This window comes from Gracilinanus agilis, chromosome 4, assembly GCF_016433145.1.
Source record: "Gracilinanus agilis isolate LMUSP501 chromosome 4, AgileGrace, whole genome shotgun sequence".
In the NCBI taxonomy this organism is placed as follows: domain Eukaryota; kingdom Metazoa; phylum Chordata; class Mammalia; order Didelphimorphia; family Didelphidae; genus Gracilinanus; species Gracilinanus agilis.
In genome coordinates, this window is record NC_058133.1 from 170,671,868 (window position 1) to 170,683,524 (window position 11,657).

The 11,657-nt window shown below is 37.5% G+C and overlaps 1 pseudogene; it reads right to left on the reverse strand.

Annotated features, from left to right (window-relative positions):
• Window positions 1-7,408: 7,408 nt before the first annotated feature.
• On the reverse strand, window positions 7,409-9,557 carry LOC123246112 (annotated as a pseudogene).
• Between the last annotated feature and the right edge of the window lie 2,100 nt (window positions 9,558-11,657).

The following is an 11,657-nucleotide window of genomic DNA, read 5'->3' on the forward strand; positions in this document are numbered from 1 at the left end:
CAGAAGAGCAGCAAGGGTTAGGCAAAATGGTTTAAGTGGCTTGTCCAGGGTCACACAGGAAGTGTCTGAGGGCGTATTTGAACCCAGGTCCTCCTGACTCCAGACCTGGTGCTCTATCTACTGAACTACTTAGCTGCCCCAACTTAGCCTAGATGCTTATATGTTATACATGGAACATATTTCATAATATTGGCTGAACCTATTGATACTGAGTTGCATGTTATAATAGTGAAAATTCAGTGTCTATACCAAGGGAGGTAATCATTCATTTCTCAATCACCTTGGTCAGACCAAAACTTCTAAAGTATTTTGTCTGATTCTGGGCACCATATTTTAGGAAAGATTTTGTACTCAAACATATTCAGATGAAGCCAAATTTTGTCCTATGAGAGAGAGCTGAAAAAAATTGATATATTTTTCCTGGAAAAGGCAGGAAGGTAATGATAACTAGGCTTCAAATCTTTCAGATGGAATTGTGTTTAAAAGAGGTTAGATTATGTTGGTGGGTTTTAGAAATGAGAATAAGGAAAAATGAATGACTGATATAGAAAGATAAATTTCATCTCAAGGTGGGGAAAATCCCAATAATTAGAGTCATTTAAGGATATAATTTCCTAGGGCAGCTTGGTGGCTCAGTGGATAAAGAGCCAGGCCTGGAGATGGAAGGTCCTAGGTTCAAATTTGGCCTCAGATACTGCCTTGTTGAGTGACACTGGACAAGTCACTTAACCCCAATTGTCTAGTGCTTACTACTCTTCTGCCTTGGAACAGATACTCCATATCAATTCTAAGACAGATTTTTTAAATTAAATAATTGGCTCTCCCATAAGTCACTGAACAAAAATTTATTAAATGTGCACAAGGTGCCAGACACCGGGTACCAAACCCCATATAGGGCTTCCATTTGATCTGGAATCCTACCTCCAAAGTTGATGTAGTTGGAATACTTGGGACTGGAGCCCTTACCTCTTAGACCAAGAAACATATCAAAATCCCAAAACTGATTCTCAGCACCAAAGACCCTAAAAGGCATGGAGGAAGAGGGGCTATTCCTTCACAGACCACTCAGTGTAGAGTGACTAAGCTTTGGGTGAACAGGAATTTCACCCCTTAAACCTTGCCAGAAAGACATCAAGTCTGTCTTCATTAATTAGTTTTCTTTATTTTTAAAATCAATTTAGCTCATGATGCATCTATTTTTTAATCTGCTAGTTTTACTTATTTTTATTTATTCATTTTTGTTCTACCTTAAAATATGGTCAGTCTTTATGATGGTGCAATACACAACTTAAAAATATGCATATTCCTTTTGATTCCTCTTCAATAATCTCCAGAGGTTGAATATAATCTAACTTTTCTTTTTCTTTTGTTTTGTTTTTTTTAATTTTTATCTTTAGAAAAATTTTCCATGGTTACATGATTCATGTTCTTACTCTCCCCTCCACCCCCCACCCCCCACCCCTAGTAGCCCATGTGCATTTCCACTGGTTCTTACATGTGTCATCAATCAAGACCTATTTCCATATTATTGATAGTTGCACTGGGGTGGTTGTTTAGAGTCTATATCCCGAATCATATCTGCATCAGCCCATATGTTCAAGCAGTTGTTTTTCTTCTGTGTTTCTACTCCTGTAGTTCTTCCTCTGAATGTGGGTAGCGTTCTTTTTCATAAGTCCCTCAGAATTGCTTTGTTGCATTACTGCTAGTACAAGAGTTCATTACATTCGATTTTACCACAGTGTATCAGTCTATGTGTATAATGTTCTCCTGGTTCTGCTCCTTTCACTCTGAATCAATTCCTGAAGGTCATTCCAGGTCACATGGAATTCCTCCAGTTCGTTATTCCTTTGAGCACAATACTATTCTATCACCAGCAGGTACCACAAAAATTATGTTCTGGTTCTTCATTTTGTTTCTATTTATTTTTTGGTTAGATTTATCTGAGGAGGTAAAACTTGGTTCTCTCATTATTATAATTTTATTATGGCTTTGTGTAACTTATTTAAAATTTTCTTTAAGAATTTATGTTACACATTTCATGCAAATATATCTGTATTGATATGAATTTGTAGTGTACTATACCTGTTAAAACAATGTAATTTCCCTTTTTATCTCTTTTAAGTAGGTCTATTTTTCTTTTGTTTTGTCTGAAATTGTGATTAGTACCCTTATCATTTTAAACTTCAGCTGAAATATAATAAATTTTGTTCTAGCCATTTATTTTAAGTCAATGTGCATCTTTCTGCTTCATGTTTATTTTTCTGTAAACAATACATTGTTGGATTCTGCTCCCTAATCCGTTCAGCTATACTCTTCTGTTTTATGGTGAATTGATCACTTTCAAAATTAAAATATCATTAATTATGTCTTTTCCTCTATTCTATTTTTTATACTTTTCCTTTACTTACTCCTCCCTCTTGAAGAATATATTTTGCTAAAAAATTATCTCTCCCTTTATTTACATTCACATTCTACTTCCTTGATGAATGAAATTCATTTCTGTACTCAACTATGTGTCTATTCTTCTTTCCTTTGACCAATTCTGACACGAGTAGGATTGAATGATCACCCACTCTCCTCTCGCCCTTCATCCTTTTTTCTATAGATATCTAATTGTACACTCCAATTATTTGACATAATTTCCCCAACCTTCCTCTCCCACCCCCAAGTGCATTTCTCTTCCCCTCTTTTACCATTTACCGCTTTCCAGTTAAAAATTGAAAAAACTTAATGGAACAATTTGCAGTCACTTGTCTAATAATGGTTCCTGATGAATAGTGTTGGATATAAAAAATGTATCATCTCCCCATATTAGAATATAAACAGTGTAGCCTTGTTTAGTCCTTTATGATAGCTCACTAATATTTATCTTTCTATGTTTCTCTTGACTCCTTTGTATTTCATATTTTCTATTCACTTTGATCTCATCAAGAAAGCATGGAAAGCTTCTATTTCATTAAATATCTATCCCATTCTCCTCCTAGGAATATTATACTGAATTTTTCTACGTAATTTATTTGTTGGCTTTAAATCTATATCCTTTGCCTTCTGGAATATCATATTCTCTTCTCTCTGATTATTTGAGTGGTGACATTCTAAATCTTGTGTGAGCCTGAATCTGACTTTTGGAACTTGAATTCTTTCTTTCTGGCCACTTTTATTTGATCTGGAAGCTCTGGATTTTGGCTATTACATTCCTGAGGGTTTCCTAAATGATTAAACGAATGAATGTCAAATAGATGAGAATATTAAGCAACTTGGGACTTATGCTCCAGATAATTTTGCTTAGTAATCTCTGCCATTGTCATGACTAAAGGCTATCTGCTTTTTTATTTGTGGGATAATCCTCATGGTGTTATTTTTATTATTTTGACTAAGAGTATAATTTTCATATTAAACATTATAATTCAAAAGGATACTGAGAATCTTGATGGTTTAATGAGAAAAGTGAAAAGGGATCATGCTTGTTATTTATAACTGTTTTTTAATAGATTATTTTTAAAGTAATAGCAGAATCATATAGAAAAGCATATCACTCTCAGTTATCCACCCTCAAAAAAATGTGACTGATCGAGCCTTAAGATCATAACCAAACACTACACTTCACCAAGAAGAACCTATACAATTTGCTTTCATGGTACCTGGGAGGAAATCAACACGGTCTCTGAAGCTTTAGCTTTTCAATCTTATACTTAGAATTCCAATCAACATCAAAAGATTGCTTATGGGGGGAAAACACTGAAATATGAATCAGGAAGTATGGTCCTACTAGTTGAAAAATCAATGGGGAAAAAAAAGGGAAAGAGTACTGGATTTGAGATCAGAAGACCTAGATTTAGGTTTTATATTGTGACTCTCTCTGTGATTCTAAAGTAGTTGTTTAATTGCTCTTGACATTGGTTTCCTGACTTATGATGGGCTTAGACTCAATTATCCCTCAGACTTATTCCAGCTCTAACATTCTCTATATCTATGGTATATATTTTTTAATATCTTCACAATCTAAGCATGGTGATTTTAGGAGGTCTCTTTAATTATATTAGATCCATAGGAAATGGAAAACTCTTGGAACCTGGTAAAAATGGATATTTGGTTAGGAAATCTGAAGATCCCATCCCAGGAAGTTCTAGGGAAAAACAAGAGAACATTTTAGGATTGATACACACATTCATTTGTTTGACAAATATTTATTATATTATGTACTTAAATTAGTTATGATAATGTGTCCCAACCAGTCAGACTATCTCAGATGTGAATAACTGAGACTGGCTGTGGTTTTCTCTTTATTTTTCCAAGAAGTAATTCTATATCTTATTTCTACCATTAATTATCTTCCTGTTCTATTTATTCTAAACTTTTTTTTATTCCTGGTCTGTATACTTTATTTCTTCTTTAGCTTCCTTGAGTTCCTCATGGAATTAAGGTTTCTAAACTACCAAGTCTGAGATCCTTCTTCTAACAATATTCTACGTTATTGTCTTGTAGATTTTGTCCCTTAGAAAAGGGGGAAACATAAGAACATATAAAACATAGTCCCTGTTCCAAAGAAAACTACAGTATATTGTGAGAGATAGGCATGCACATATATAAGCATGATACAAGAGAGGAGAATATATGTCACATATAAAGGGATGACACTCTTCTTTGGAAACCTATCACTTCTCTGATGCAATGAGCTAGAGTTCTTCTCAAAACTCAATCCAGTACATTCTCTAACAATAAAATAGACATGGGCTATTCAATAGCAAAACATTTAATCAGAAAGAGAGCAAAGTAAATAATAGAGACAAACTAAGAAAAGGATCATTTTCCGTCCTTTAATACATAAATGGGAACAATCTCTCACCAACTACTGTTGTGGGAAAGGAATCCATTCCCTAGCAATCTTCCATGGAGAGGAAGGGTTACACTGTGTATGTACAGTACGAGTCTGGTCTGAGTTTTCATAGATCTGTCTTCCACCTGTGTCTCCTTGGCTCTTTATCTGCCATCTCCCTTGGCATGATCCCAAAACCCTGATTGCATTATACTTCCGCAAGCTTCTATTCACTGATTTTCTGCTGAGTAGCTAATACTGAGTGAAGTTGTCATCTACTGCTATAACTTCATATTCTTCCTGGATACCTCCTGGAATTGTCATATGATTCTATGCAATTTTATTGCTCTATCATTGTGAGACAACCCCAGATCGAAATGCTTGGTGATAATTAGCACATTTTCAGCACTTTTGTGGGACATACTTCAACTACATCCATTTGTTACAGAAAAGATACAGAAAAGATCACTCATGGCAATTCTCCAGACTATGATTCTTCTTCCCCATCATGGAAAGTTCCCTAACCCTTACTAATGGCTGGGCCAGGGTGAGGGAATTCGTCAAACTTCTTCCATTCCCCAGAATTCAAGGTCCTTGTTTTCCACGTAGTTAATATCTCCTACTCTTTCTTCCTGAGCATTGGAGATGAACACATGCCTGCCTTTTCATGGGCCTTTTTACCTCCCATGTAACCATGCAAATTACCTTGAAATTTTGATAAATCTCAGACACTCTCTGCCATGATGCAAGGAGAGTGATAGAGCTAGTAACTTGCTGCTCAGTATTGTTGCCATGGCAATGTGCTTTGACTCCTTAAAAGAGCAGCACAGAGTATTCAGAAATGTGACAATGGAAAGACTACTTCTCAAGAAAGAAGGATTCATGGTAGCATTTGTACTGAGACTGGACTCATGAGTAGTTTCAATGGGCAGAGAATGAAATATAGTGGGGGGATATTATTCCAAACATATGGAACAGTATGAGAAAAAAAAAAACAAGAAAAGTAAGGAAGGACTGAAGCGAATTCTGTTTAATCTGTATGTGGACTGTCCAGGTTCAATAGGGACATTGCCTCTGGGGCTAGAAGTGTGACTTGGTAGAGTCAGCCTATTGGAGAGAGGCTTTACAAAGAAGAAAGCCACACTAAAGCCAACACTATTGGGTAAAATAATCGTATAGTCTATGTTCCTTATCTTTATAACTCAAGTCCCTACTGTCAAAGAAGATGTTCTTCAGGAAACAGTTTTGGAGATGTTATAAAGCTGAGATAATCTGGGTGAAGTGTATTCCTGGGAAAATTTAACCTGTCATAAGATACTAACATTCAAATTCCAAACTTCCATACTCTTTAGCATGCTTAACATCCAACATAATTTTATCAAGGGCTGAGCACATGCAAGGTCCTTTGCTAGTTATGGAAGATAAAAAGATAAAAAATGGAACAATTCTTTCCCTCAAGGTTGCATTCTACAATCACTTGGGTCAATGACAAAGTCCAGCCCATTCTATGTCTACAACAGCACCAATAGCTGTTGCTTTTGGAACATTCTTCAAGCCAGATATCTAGAGACCAAAGTTGTGAAAAGCCCAACCTCTTGGCTGAGCACTTCTTGGGTTCTTCTAGCTTTGTGACCCTGGGCAAATCATCTCACATTGTTTGCCTCTGTTTCCTCATCTATAAAATGAGCCAGAGTAGGAAATGGCAAACCTTCAATATCTTTGCCAAGAAAACCCCAAATGGGGTCACAAAGAGTAGAACACAACTGAAAAACAACTAATCAGACTTTGTCTTTATCGTCATGACTCCCTTCACCATAATTCCCTTCCATGACTACCACTCCCCTCTATGTGTTGCTGTTTTGCCTAGGGACTATTTGGGGCTTATGTCTGTACTTCTAGAAACTGGCAGACGTTTAGTCTAATAAATTGACATTTAATCTAATATATACTTTTCTTTAATTCATTGATTAAATTCACTGTTTCATTCCCTAATCTTCTTATAGTTCCTGAATCCATCTCCCCTAGTGTCTTCTTCCTGCCACTACCTTCCACCCCTAAGTTCAGACCTTTACCACATCTTTCTTGGATCATAGCAGGACTTTCTAACTAATCTTACTTCATTCCTGGTTTCTAGTTGTTTGTTTTTTTTTTAACCCTTGTACTTCAGTGTATTGTCTCATAGGTGGAAGATTGGTAAGGGTGGGCAATGGGGGTCAAGTGACTTGCCCAGACCTGGTTTCTAGTTTTGCCCTACTCCAGTCCCCTCTTTGACATGGCTGCCAGGCAATTAGTCCTTAAGTACCTTTTGGATCTCATCATTTCCTTACTCAAAAATTTTCAGTACATCTCTAAACTTGTGTATATTTTATCTATGTAATTATCAAACTGACAGCTAAACTGCAAATAATTTATTTGCTAGTTCAATGAAATTAAATTACTGTAAATTAGGACATAAAATCTGGTACTACAAATCCATTGTTTGGAAAAGAACAGTTCAATTTATTTCATTACACAGGATACCTTTGAGACATAAAAACCCCAGAATTACTTCCTGATGAGGGGAGTGGGGGGTTCCAATTCAAGAAGTGTCTTTTAAAGTTTGCTAAGTTTCTGAAATTGAGAAACTAAATTTAGCACCCACTCAAAAGCTTTGATACACTTGGTTCCCCAAGTATATAACACTATTCCTACCAGTTACCTCCAAGAAATATCAGTAATTAATTGGCCATCATCTCAAAGGATGTTACACAGGTAGTTACTTTGAGGCTCATATCTGCCTGACCAATTGATCTGCTCCATCGCTGCCCCATTCTGTAGATGAAAGTTTGCCACTGGGTTGAGGGCATAATCACTCATGCTTCTCACTATATAAATACCAAGCACAGAGTCTCACCAAGAAAGATTGTAACATGTTGATCATATTTTCAGATTTCACCCATACATTACTACTTAAAAGAAACTTCAAATTTTCACTAATGGGGATGCTGAAGCTATCTGAAATTTCCTATGCTTGTCATTTCTAGAGAGTTCAATCTTCCCAAGTTCCTTCGTTTGAGAACTTAGTGTTCCAAGAAGCCATTTGGTGAATCCACTTATACATGACAGACTTGGAAAAAGTTTCAAGGTGAGTAAATTCCTTCCGCAGCTGCTTAACAACTTGTTTTATAAGGAAATTTCCCAACTCAATCTTGTAGGCCTTACTGGATCAAACTGAGAGAAGGGAAAATTGAAGTGATGTTTTTGTCTTCAAGATGGGAGCTCCTAGGTTCAAATCTGACCTCAAGCACTTCCTATCTGTGTGAACCTGGGCAAGTCACTTAACCCCCATTGCCTAGCCCTTTCTGCTCTTCTGCCTTGGCACCAATACATGGTATTGATTCTAAGATGGAAGGTAAAGTTTTTAATTTTAATTTATTTTTATTTTTTAAATTTTTTTTCTTTAAGTATTTTTCCATGGTTCCATGATTCAAGTCCTTTCCCTCAACTTTTCCCTCCCCGCTCCCAAATCCAACAAGCAATTCCACTGGGTTATACCTATATAACTCAATACCTATTTCCCTATTATTCATTTTTATAATAAAGTAATCTTTTACATTTTTTAAAATTTAAAATCTTTTAAAAACCAAAACCTCACGTCCAATACCTTTATAAGCAAGTGATAAATCAAATGTTTTCCTTCTGCAGTTCTATCCCAGTTCTTTCTCTCAATGTGGATAGTATTCTTTCTTATAAGGCCCTCTGGATTATCCTAGATCATTGCATATCAGTAGCAAAGTTGATCACATAGGATCCGCCCACAAAGTATCTGTGGTTCTGCTCATTTCACTCCACGACAGTTCGTGGAGGTCTTTCCAGCTCATATGGAAATCAAGCAGCTTATAGTCCCTTAATGTACAATACTATTCCATCTGTAAGGTAAAAGTTTATATATGTGTGTGTGTGTGTTTGATGTTTATATATAATATTTATGCATTATATACAATATGATTATAATGGTGTTACATATATCATGTATGATATATAATATAAATATATATATATATAAATATACATATATATGATCTTCTGTAGGAACTAACAGTTCACTTCATGTCCATCCAGTTTTTGACGGGATACCCAGCGTCAATGCTCTCTGATTTTCTGTAGCACTCAACTCTCTTCATTTAACTTAACAAGACGAGTACCAGGCAACAAGTCCCAGTTACTAAATTCCTGTAGAAAATCTATCTGAAAGCACGGCCATTCCGTTCCTAGGGCAAGTTCTGGTTTTGCTATTTCCTAGCTGTCGCTCCTTGGGCAAGACAAAATCTCCATGGCATCCGTTTTCCAGACGTTCAATCCCTCCATCCTCTTCAAGGTCTGTGCCTCAAGCAGCGCCGCTGGCCCAGGAAGCTCCCTCCAAGCTCCAGAGCTTGCTGAGGTTCTGGAAGAGGCTGCCCAGAGAGTCGATCCTCCGCGTCGCTCAGGCTCCTGCGGCTTTGGAGCAGGCAGCAGAGAGAGCCCTCGCTCCCGTCCTAGACTCAGCACGCCCGCGCTCGGCTCCGCCACCACCACCTGTCCGTAGTCCACGCCAAAGTCCCGCGCCAGGCGGCTCAGCAGCTTAGTCCACTGGCTCGCGCCCTTCTGACCGCCCTCTAAACGCATGAAGTCAACGCACTGATCCTCGGAGGGAGCAAGCATTTTTCTCTCGGAGCTCGTGGGCCAGGGCCTGAGGCACAGTGCAGCCCCGCAATTCATCCATTGCCGGCCCTGGGATCCTTCCTGGGGCCACAAGTCGTCAGGGCCTCAGGAGCCTCTTTCTTTTCTGACAGGCCGGGCCCCAGGCCTCTCATGACTCCCAGAGCCTGGGGAACAGCGGTACCATGCAAAATAATTTCAAGAGTGAGAGATAATCGGAGATATCAGAAAAGATGGTTGTATAAGAACTGGCACAAGAACTATGCTTTAAAGGAGGCAAAAAGTCTACAGAGCAGAGGTGAGGAGGGAGTGTATTCTAACCACGGCCAAGGTACAGGCTTGGGAGGTGGAACACAGGGTAGAGAAACAGCCAACAGACTTGCTTAATTAGAATGAAGAAAGCAGGTAGTAGAATAATATGACCTAAGACAGGGCAAGACATTAAAAGCCAGGCTAAAGAACTTGACTTTTAACCTAGAAGCAAGAAGGAGCCTTTGGCAGTCTTTTCCCACATTTACAAAGGTCGTTTGGAATTAAAAGCTTAAAAATTCAGGATGAGGTCAAGAAAAGATTGTGTTCATTTTACCCCGGAAGCCTAAAGGTTTAGCTCCATGTAGAAATCATGGCAACCAACAAGTCACTGATCCCTAGCAGATGTGTTGAAAATGATGGCATGTGAGACTTGCTTCTTTGAATGGGGGTATGTTGGGGTAATTCAGTGTTCCCAACCACCCTGCCCAGAATGCAATTGATGAAAAACAGGAATGGCTTGAATTCCATATTCTCATATGCTTTAAAGATCACTTCCAGTTATAAATCTATCATCCTATGATCATTAGTCATTCCATCTGGCCAAACACCATTCCATACCAATTTTCTGGATCATCCAGCTGGAAGCAAGGAAATTCTAGCAGAGGATCCATTTAGTTATTCGCACACCAAAAAAAGATCAGAAAGAACTGCCTCTTGGTACAGAGACTTTTAAGGGAAACTGCATTGGAAGATAGAGAGTCTGGCTGGGTGAGAGCACCAAAGATATAGAGAACTTTGCTATTTATAGAAAACTTAGTGAGTGTGATTTGGTAGCTAGAGTCTCAACAAATAAGACTAGCCCCCGAGGAGAAGGGAGGGGATTTTAAAATATAACATGTTTGTCCTAATACTGCAATAGTGTAAGAGTGGTCTAGTGGAAAGAGTACTAAATTGGACAACAAGAGAGGATTCAAATTCTGACTCTATCAACTATGTGTGATTTGATGAATGATGCTCATTTCTCAGATCTTTGGTTTCTTCATCTCTAAAATGAAAGGGCTGGACTAAGATGACCTCTAAAATCCTTACCAGTCCTAAATATATCACCCTTTGCTCATGGAATCATAGAATTGAAAGGATTTCAGTCCTCATCAAGTTTAACCCCCAAATAAAAAGAAATAATCATTATAACATGCCTGGCAAGTAATTATAAAATGAAAACTTCCTAGAAGGAGGAACCTATGGCTTTCTGGAACAATCCATTCCATTTGTATGTATAGTTTCACTATTTAAAACAATTTTCTTGACTTCTCATTTCAATTTGCCTCTTTCCCTCTTCCACATATTCCTACTTTTTTGCCATTTTGCTATTTGGAGCTAAATGGACAGAATCCAATACCCTTTTCACGTGACTGTCTGACATGTCTGCAAGATTGCAGATAGCCCCTGGAGAGAAAACTCAAATAGTACTGCTAATAGAACCATTCATTAAAGACAAAGAGTCATGATATAGTAATAATGGGGATGGGGAGACTTATTATTATTTATATATCTGCTTGAGTTTTCTCCCTGTCAAAAACAGATCAGCTAAATAATCTTATGATTTGCTTAGTGACAATTTCATCTTCCAAATGTGGTGAAACTAGCAGTTTGTTCTAAATCTGATTCTCATTGACAAGAATCAACTGGTTGTTAAGGTAGAAATGATGAGAGACATGGAGGGAATGGTCCCTTCCTCCTAGAGTTTGGCTTAGAGAAGCATTAGAAATCTTGGCTTAGCCTGATGTGGATTCCAGATTGGGGTTAAGTGGACAGTGAAGATTTCAATTTCTTATTATTTTTACTCTTTATTTTATTATATGAACATATTTACACATAAAATTTCCAAATTTATATGACTCTTCTTGTCTTC